A 10,399-nucleotide genomic window follows, 5' to 3' on the forward strand; every position below is an offset into this window, starting at 1 on the left:
AAGCTCAGAACAGACGGTGGCTGCTAGAAGAAAGGCAAAAATCATCTGCGGAAGGTGGTATGGAAAGCCAGTTGTCGCCCAGAGCTGCCTTCTGCCTGACTTTGAGTTTGCATAAATATTCATCTCTTGGGGGAAGGCAGGAAATTCTGCCCCAATGTCGGACAGCTTTTGAGGGTCCTTTATTAGTTCCTGAAGCTCACAGAGGAACTAAGCCATAAGTAAGAGGAAATGGAGACCTGCCAGGACCCAGGGAGGTTAGGTGAGCTCCAGGCGTCCTGCAGAGACTGGTCAGGGAACTCCTGTCACAGCTGCAGGCCCTGGGGAGTAGTCCATACTGACGCCTGCCGAGCACAGCTGAGAACCGTGATACAAGATGACACCGTGGAAAGCCCTTCTGGATACAGAAGCAAGGGCAATGTGAAATAGCTTGACCTCCATCCCTGCCTCCTGGCCACAGTCAAGCCGGGGACGGTTTGGCATCTTCATGTCTCCTTATCTATGCCCTTGTTGGTGGGACAGGCGCCCAGGTCACAGCCCCAGGGGTCTGGGGGGGGGGTGGAAAGGTGACAGGGCAGGAAACCGTGACTGTGTACCAGCTTAGGCAGAAGAGTGACCAGGAACCCACACGGAATGAGCGGATACACCAGGGTGGACGACGCGTTAGGCCCATCGGTGTTCAGGACAAAAGAGCCTGCCTGTTTCTGTAGGGTCTGTACTCCTGGCTGTGATGGGGCTGACTCAGCGTCTGCCGGCTGCGTTCAGTGCCACAACATAGACACTGAAGGTGTCCGTGTGTGAAAGAACCCACGTTCAGAGAACATGCTCTTTAGGATCAGCTGCTACAGAGACTGGGAGAGGGACAGGAAGTCAGGGTCTGTCAGAGGGCGGGACATGGGGACAGGAAGTCAGGGTCTGTCAGAGGGCGGGACATGGGGACAGGAAGTCAGGGTCTGTCAGAGGGCGGGACATGGGGACAGGAAGTCAGGGTCTGTCAGAGGGCGGGACATGGGGACAGGAAGTCAGGGTCTGTCAGAGGGCGGGACATGGGAGGAGAAGATGCAGGGGACTGTGCGGATGGTAAGTTGGGGGTGTGGGCCAGGATTCAGATACACTATGTCTTGGTTGTTTTGGCTCTAATGGTATGGACTTGCTAAAACTCACTGAAACAGTCTTCAAGTGAATGCATTTAGCTGTATGTCAATTATGCCAGGAGATCTGCTATTAAAATATAAGCCCCCCCCCCAGCCTTGGCAGTGAAGATGGTGAGGCTGTGTTTGGGTCCTAGGCTGGGGAGGGGTGAGAGCTCATGGCTGCAGATCCGCCATGAGGCCTCCACCGCGAAGGCTGTGTCAGAGCAGTTGTAAGCCTGCCCCCTCAGGGAAGGAAGAGATGGTTTAGTGGTATTTGGATCATGTCTATGTTCTGTTCTGGACTCCCTGGGGCCACCCAGTTGCCTCAGAACCCTGTGCGACCAGTAGGATTTACAGGTTCATAGGGAAAATGACCAAGTTCTAAGTTCCACTTCCCTCCCTGTTTATACCAGTCGCCATGGCAACCATGCTGTCCCCTGGATGTGCTCAGCGCCCGTAGATGGGCAGCTGTCACCGTTGTTTGGGTTAGGGCCACGTGAGTAAGGTGCTAACGGACTGGACCATTTACACTGAGAATTGAAAGCAGTGATTGGCGCTGGAAACCAGAGTGTGGGTTTTTATATATACGTTTAATCTCACTTTTGCAGCAATCTGTAGAACCGATCTTGTGTCAATGTTGAGTTGATGCAGAGATAGGCAAAGCAGCATCAATCTGGGGCAAGCCAGCTTTGCGATTTGTCGTCCTCAGAGGGGAAGAGATTTTGACTTGAAAAAGAAAAGCCGTGGATGGTCTTTACACAGAAGAGGTAGAACTTCCTTCTCAACCTCTCCTTACCGGAGATCCTGCTCATTTGCCACCGTGCTCAGGTCCCTGCAGACACATCAAATATCTCCCTAAGCCGAGCTTCCATGCTTGGCAAAATCCACAAGGCCATTCCAGCCATTAGATAACAACTGCAGACATTATTACTGGGTTACATCCTGGACGGTATCACTTCTCAGTTTCCTTTTAAAGTGGTCAACCCTCTCTCACAACACTGGTATGGCACTCTGAGTTAGTTACTTTTCCCATCTCTGTTACCGAGCAACTGATAGGAAGTAACTCGAAAGGGGAAGGGTTTATTTGGAGTGATGGATTGAAGGTGCTGTTCATCACGGAGGGACAGGAGTGGCCCACGGCTGTAGCCATGGGACCTCGTCCATGTCTCAAATCCGAAAGCAGAGCGGCAAACCCTGTTGTCCGATTTGCCGTCTCGTTCCCCCCCTTTTTATTCAGCCTAGGAGCCCGGCCCTTGGATAGAGCCACTGATGTTCAGAGTGAGTATCCTCTCCTCAGTTCAGTTTCTCTGAAAACACCTCGACAGACACACTCAGCACTGTATCTACTAGGCAATTCCCAATCCAGTCAAGATGACCAGAGCATCATGGGCACAAACCTGAGAAACAGAAGCAGATGCAAATGCAGCCCTAAGAGATGAGAGCCCCTGGGATGTAGGGGCTGGCAAGATACATGGGATGTTTATTGGAATGAAAGGTCAGAGGGCTCTAAAGTTGAGGGCATGGGCTGGCATAGGAGTCTTGTCTCTGAGCCTCTGTTTTCTCTTCTGGAATGTACACCAATGTGACTACTTTAAAAGCACAAATTCGACACACACCAGATATAAAGAGTCAGAGGGAAAGCAGGACAACTCACGTCTAATTCTTATTAAAGTATGGATACCACAGACCTGAGTTTTTATGGATCTGACTTGTCAGAATATTGCTAAATGCTCACACTAAACAGCTACAGTTCTGTACTGTTAACTTGATGGCGCTTTCTGGGAGCCGTCTCTTCAGAAAGCTGATGGGAGAAATAGGTGAATTCAGGCATAAGGTCTATAGGTCTGTCTCCATGTGAACTATGCACAATGCCCGACACAAAGGATTCTCTAAATAGAAGGTGTGGGGACCAAAAAATGGAAGGAAAGAACAAAATAGCTCCAAGAGGCAGAGTGGCTGAGAGAGACAGCAGACATCAGAGATCTGGTTTGGTTACATGTCCCAAAAGGGACCCTAGGTCCCTAGGTCTCTCCACACAAGTGCCTACACTCCAGTTGTACCCACAGGGACTCTACGTTCCCACTCTGTCTGCACAGGGCCCTAGAGTTCCCGTTCCCTTTACAGAAGACCACTCTAAAGGCTGGTGTGGGCCGGTGACACTGGAGTCCCCAGGAATCCCTGCTTCTTCCTGAGGACCACCCCAGTACAACAGCATCTGAACAGGAAGGGGTTTCCCAGGCTTCAGCCAGGGCTCACTGTCTTAAGTAAGGCCTAACCGGCTCTGCCTCTTGAACCCGGCCTTGAAAGCAGTACCCCTTATTGGAGAAGACAACAGCCACTCACGAACGTGGGGCCATGAATCTCCTGCCTTTTATTCTCCAGCAATCATTGAAATTGGGCGCAACCTCCTCTTATGAGCAAAGCCCTTGACAGTGGAGGTTGTCCCTTTAACACAGGGGCCTCACCTGGAAGCCCACACCTTAGACCCTCACAAGTGGGAGTGGGACCCAGAAAGTTCCGGGTGCTTCGTTTTTAAACAAGCTCTCCCACGCGATTCTGATGTTAACTCAGTTTGTTTCCCTCCTTAAAATTTAAGTCTCTGTTTGACCATTGGCCTACTTACACAATTAATGTATAATATATTTAAGATGCCGGAAGCTCACCGATATCTCCAACGGTTTCGAAACAACCCCTTTATGCCTGGAAGTATAGATCGCCACCGTAGTAGCTCTCATTTACATTCCCAACTCCTCTCTACCCTGTGTATATTACTAATTTCGTCTACACTGGGATTTGGTTTGATGATATTTTCTCTATTTTTGGTTTTGCTTGTGAAAAACATTGGTGTGATGTCTTAATTTCTTCTCCGTTATCTGGTTTTGGCATCACTGAATCACTCTTCACTAATGAGCAGACTTGGTCCCTCTGTGTTTTGAGGAAGTGACTGGTGATATCTGTGACAACTGTGGCATCTGGAGCTTCCTTCGTTGAAAGGTTTTGGATACAAGTTCAGGGTCTCTAGTAGCTGGACCACTTGGATCAACTATTTCTCTTCCATATTTTTCCCCTTGCAGTATTTCTGCTTTCCATCATCATCTGTCGTAGACTATTGTAAGGTGTGCTACTTTCGTTTATGCTGTATTTGTTTAACTTGGTGAGGCTGTGATTCTTTGTCTAAAACATCTGATGGTCTAATGAAGATCAGAATAGTCAATAGCAAGGCGGGGGCAAGGACAGGAGAGGCTGGCAGGCAGAGAGGATAACTAGGAGGAGAAATCTGGGAGGAGAAAGGAGCGGAGAGAAGGAGAGGAGGAGGCCAGGGGTCACTCACTCACCCAGCCACAGAGTAAGAGTGAAAGTACAATATACAGAAGTAAGAAAAGGAAAAAGCCCCGAGACAAAACGTAGATGGGGTAATTTAAGAAAAGCTTGCTAGAAACAAGCCAAGCTAAGGCTGGGCGTTTGCAGGTAAAAATAAGCCTCCACGAGTGATTTATTTGGGACCAGTGTGGTGGGTCCCCTCAAAGAGCCAAAGAGTAAAAAAAAAAAAATGTACAACAATCATCACCATCATTATCATCACTACGTTTGCAAATTTGATGAAAGCAAATTTATTGTATTTTATCCCGTTTTATTTTATCCCTTGGACTTGGGGTTATTTATCCAGGAACGTTTTGCCAAACACAATAGTGCCAAGGTTTATATTCATAATTTCTTTGAAGTAGTTTAGTTTTGATCTTAAAGGCTGTGACCCATTTCTTTGTTTTTTTACTTTATTTATTTATTATTTATCCATCTATGTATTGTGCGTGGGTGGGGTGGCATGAAGCCACAGCATGCATGCATATGGATGCCAGAGGATGATTAAAAAAAAAAAAAAAACCTTGTTCCTACTCCATTTAAATTAGTTTTTGTATAAAACGTGAGGTGAGCATTAGCTGCTGTTCTTTTCCAGGCGTCTACTCGTTTAATCTAGCCCAGTGAGTGCTTCTCAACCTGTGGGTCATGACCCCTTGGGGGTCACCTATCAGACATCCTACATACCCAATATTTACATTATGATTCATTAACGGTAGTAACACTAGAGTTGTGAAGTAGCAACAACAGAAAAGAAAGTTATGGTTGGGGGTCACCAGGACATGAGGAACCGTATTAAGTAAGGGCTGCGGCGTCGGGAAGGTTGAGGACTGCTCATCTGGTATCACGATAGAGAAGGCTATTTCTACAGTAGATGGACTTGGCTCACTAACAGAATTCAGCTGGCTGTGGGTGTCCTGGTTTTACTTCTCTGCTCCCAGTTCCTCTCTGATTTCCATTTCTCTGTTTGTGTCAGCGCTGTCCTTTTATGACCATTGCATTGTGGGACACTTAAAACTCAGGAAGTGATGGCTGTGACCAAATATGATCATGTGGACTTGGGCCTTTGGAACCGGCGTGTGAGAGGACTCTGGGAGGGTGAGGAGCCCTCCCATGCTGGGAGCAGAACATTCCGGGCCATCTGGTGTGAGCCTGGAAGACGGGGATGACAGGGCTATCGCACAAGTCAAGAGTGGGCTCGGCTCCCGGGGTTTCAGACGGGAGGGGACAGGGGTCCACTGGGACCAGGCTGGAGAACACTGGTGTCACAGCCTGGCAAACCCTGTCTGCTTTGTAGTTGCTGTGACAATCGGAGTGAGGCTGAATTCAGAAGTAATGAACTCATTTGGTGAAGCAGATTCCAAAACTTAGTTTAATAAAATTTAATCACATAATTGCTGTTTCTCTCGCCAAATATAATTCTATGTGGCAGAGGAGTCTCGATGCTGTCCACTGAGTTTGCCACTTGTGGGGAGTTTTCCCTGGGCCTCGGGCATTGGTCAAGTAATAAAGAGCACACTGATTCTTTTTATAGCAAAACAAATGTTCGATTCTTGGCACAGCTGTGGTATTCTGGCAAACAAGAACTTTTGTCGAAATAGGGATGTAATTTTTGTTGGTGGGAAGAAGGGCGGAGTGAGGAGTTGCCAGCCAGATGCGGAGAGAGCAACATGGGCATGCCTTGCTGAGATGAGGCACCACCGTGTGGCGTAAATAAGGAATATGGGCAAATTTAAAATGTAAGACCAAGTTAATAAGTCTGAGCTATTGGCCAAGCATTTGTAAGTATTATTAATCCTCTGTATGGTAATTTTGGGAGTGGCTGCTGGGTATTTGGGACCGACCGAGCAACTATGAGACAGGAAACTTCCACCTACAAGACGTTTGTTTCTAGAAGATGCTTTTACAGGACCCAAGGTAGGAAAGAATGGCTGACGAAACTGACTCTAAAAGAAACGTCCTGGTCCATGTGAAGCTTGATTTTCTGATTCCAGTAAAAAAAAGAAAATCCACTGACAGATGGTAACCTTTGACACTTAGCTTGGCCCTGCAGGAACATCTAAAGGATTAAATGGTGGTTGACACTGAGGAGGGTGTCCTTGACTTCACAAAAGAAGTCAGATCTTTAAGGAACAATTTATCAAACAACTGAATTGCAGTCTACGCATATTACTGATACTGACGTCGGTAATTCTTCCACTTGAAGAGAAGATTGAGCCGGTGAGTTGGGCACCCCGTCTTTGAGTGGTCCTGCTAGGCAAGGCTACGGGTTGAGTTGGGGACCGGAGAATTAGGACTCAAGTCAGCGCACCGCTGCGGTACGACAGGACTCACTCTCAGCGGCTACATTACTTCTAAAACCACACGAGTCAAACCACAGTGGAAAAATTTGGCTTATCTGGGGAGAACCGGCAAGATAATCTTTTGCAAGCCTTCCTATTGGGGCACGAATCTAACGTGGCCTATATTTCTGTGCCTGTGTACACCCATGTGTGAGTGCTTTCTTGTTTGTTATCTGCGCGTGTGGTTGTGTAGGTATGGGAGGGGGAGAGTACGTGAATGCACGGACACAGGTGGGGTCAGAGGACAGCGTTTGGTCCCCTTCCAAACTGAGGCCAGTAGGCTTTTACCTGCTGAGCCCATCTAACCCCCGTTCCGGCTTGCTTTTTGAGATAGAAGCTCTCCTTACATCTGGAACCTGTCATTTTGGGTAGACTGGATAGATTGGATCGGGAACTGGAGTACAGTGAACTAGATGAGTACTTACCTGGTCATACAAAACTGCTCAATCAAACACAATTTCCATCTACAGGTCGGTGTTTTCATTTGCATACTTACTTATTTTGGTGGACTAGGGGTTGGACCCAGGACCTTGTCAGGCAAGTGTTTCACCACAAAGCTCTAGCCTTAGCCTAGAAAAGTTCATTCCTCCAATCGTTCAGAGCCCCCAATTCACGTGTGTGTGTGTGTGTGTGTGTGTGTGTGTGTGTGATTTGTAAAGTAGCTAGTGTTTCTTAGGGCTCACTGCCAAATATTTTTGTAAGCCCATGGTGATTTTTGTTTTTCTTTTTTCAAAGAAGTGAAAAATCCCTTTTGATAAGCCACCCCAGAACCCCAGCGGCAGGGCAGGGTGGGTGACCTAGTTCCTTTTGCCCTCACTGTGGGGCATTTCGTGTGATCTCGCTGAGACACCACAGAACAAACAACACCATGAAGGTGTTTTTGAATACTCTTTCAAGGTGAGCTTTTGAGACATTTAGTTCTTCCTTCACTGATTCTGAGCACAGCTTTCCCAGACCTTGGAGGCCAGGCTGATTTCTCGTCTCATCCTGAGGATCAGGGGTAGATGGCTTCTTTGGTATGTTCCCTTGGTGAGCCGTAAGGTCCACTGGCGTCCCTCACCAAGCCTTGCATGGCCTGGCAGCCTGCGGCCCACGGCCCTGGTTGAGGCCCGAGAACAGATCTGCACAGCACTAGCTAGTCATTTCCAAAGTCCTGGAGTCCACGCAGCCATTTAGGGAGAAGTCACATTGTGGGGAGGAGAGGGGCACTTTCCCGACCCCCGAGAGCGAGGGTTGCCACAGCTCTGAGGAAGAGATGGGGGGGTCTCACCCTACCACACAGGCTGTGAAGCGAACAGTAGGACCCAGACGCTGTGTGACCACAGGCAGGGGCACGTCCTACGCTCCCTGAGTAAGCTGTCACTTGTCATTTGTATGTGCTGTCTCACTCAGGACACATACTTACAAATACAGGCTGATTAACTATTTGACCCAAGCTTCACTCTGACATCTATTTTGATTAATATTTAAGGCCCAGTCTGGAGATGGATACACTGACTGTGAAAAGAGCCAGCTCAGCCAGCTAGACTAGCAACTGGCTAAATTTCTCTCTCTCTCCACACCGCCCCAACTAAAAAACCCAGGCTACCCTCCTCCCCTCTACTTCCTATCAACCAGCTGCTAACCCCCGCCTCTCTGAGCTCAGGTCAATTTACTTAACGCAAATGCAACACATCTTTACATAGTTAAACAAATGCAGGGTTTAAAAAAAAAAAAGTAACACATCATTGTCTACTTAAAGAAAGATTCAATGGATAAATTCAGTGGATGAAGTGCTTCCCTCCGAAGTGCGAGGACTCCCCAGTGCCCACCTGTAATCCGTGTCCTACAGTGAGGTTTGAGGTGCAGACAGGGTACACAGAAACATGAGGGTCAGTCAACTACCCTACTACACACAACGGTGAACAGGAGACTGTCTCAAGCCACGTGGCAGGTGAAGACCAGTATCTGAGGATGTCCTCTGACCTCTACAAGCGTGCCCTGGCATGAATGCCCCAACACTCACACGTGAACACGCATGCGCATAAAAGACCACCACAGAAGCAGTGGTTTTAGGGTAATGTGTCAGGGAAACCATCCGGACCTTCTTTTGCCATTACTCATCTTTGTTATGTAACAGATGTTTCCCCCAAAGACAGATAACAGAGAACAAAGAAAACACTAATCCTCCAGCTTTGCGAGAATTGCATCTCAAACGTCACTAGCCATCAGTGGGCGGATGCACTGAGAGGTGGAGGGCAGAGACCATCTCTGGCAGCCCCCTCTCTCCTGCTGCTGCTGGGGAGCTGTGCAGAGGAAGCAGCTTCTGCTTCCTCTAGACTGTCACGGTGAAGGGCCCATCATGATCCCTTAAATGCTCACAGACAGCTATGAAAGTTTTCTTCCCTAAATACTTGAAACATAAGTGAAAAAACCCCGGGCCATTCGTGAGAAACCACAGTAAGTTGCATGACACATGCCAGGGTACAAACTCTGGGAAGTGTGGGAGCCTTGTTCGGAGCAAGAGAAGGCTGTCCTCCCGGAGACAGGGTTGGCTGGCAAAATGGGGGCGGGAGGGGAGGTCTCATTGTCCACAGAGGTGAACCCTGGGAGCTCAGGTCCCCACTGAGGCAGGCACAAGTACATGACCGTGCTCTGTTGGGACGGGGGGGGGGGGGGGGGCGTACACGAAGCACGTGTGACCTCTACTAGCATGGCCCATAATGGCCCAGTCTCACAGTAATTACCTCAGCTTTTACCCAGTTTCTGCCAAGGTCCTATAAAAGCTCTTTCCTCTTGGAAATCCCTCCCACCCTGGAGTTTCTCTCACTTTTTACTTTCTCCTGTAATTCTCGTCGGTAAAGCTTGCCTCCACGTTGAATATGCTCACAAGTGCCTGTGTGTGTCTTTAGTTTTTAGCAGCAGAGATAATGGACCTGTGAGCTACTACTGTCCCTGAGCCATCTTTGTTGACTATGTCCGTCTGGCACCCTAGGTCTTTGAGTCAAGAATGGCTGTGCCTAGAAAGGTCTTTCCTACTCATAACCTTGCATCAGTAGGGCCTTCATCACCAACAGCAACAGTTAAAATGTCAACGGAGCCCCCTCCGCCACATAAAATGTGTGCAACACAGAGGCTTCATTGAGGAGGCTCTGAAAAGTTGAACAGGAAACTCACTGAGTTTGTAAGAGTCCAAACCAAGCTCCCAACGGAGATGCCAGAGACTGAGATTATCTTGGGTGCCCTTGTCCATTCACCCTCATAATAGCACGGACTCAGCTGGCTACAAGGACCTTCCCCTTCCTGGCTCCTGTTTCTTAGGAAGAGGGGCAGGTCTACAGAAATAAACCTCAATCCATACAGCTGCTGTAAAGACAGGTGGACACGGATAGCACAACCTTCTAGAAGCTGTCTGGGGCCCTTGGAAGGAAGGCACTGCCTTTGGCAGTAGATTTGCCCGGTAGGACTACGGTGAAACTTCTGATGATGCCGACCTCACTGGCATGGTATAAGTACAGATCTTCTTGGGAACCATGGCCTCCTTTGCAGGATCCTACCCGGGGGGACATCTGTTCTCCACCTCAGTGGGTG

This window comes from Phodopus roborovskii, unplaced genomic scaffold (assembly GCF_943737965.1).
Source record: "Phodopus roborovskii unplaced genomic scaffold, PHOROB, whole genome shotgun sequence".
Classification (NCBI taxonomy): domain Eukaryota; kingdom Metazoa; phylum Chordata; class Mammalia; order Rodentia; family Cricetidae; genus Phodopus; species Phodopus roborovskii.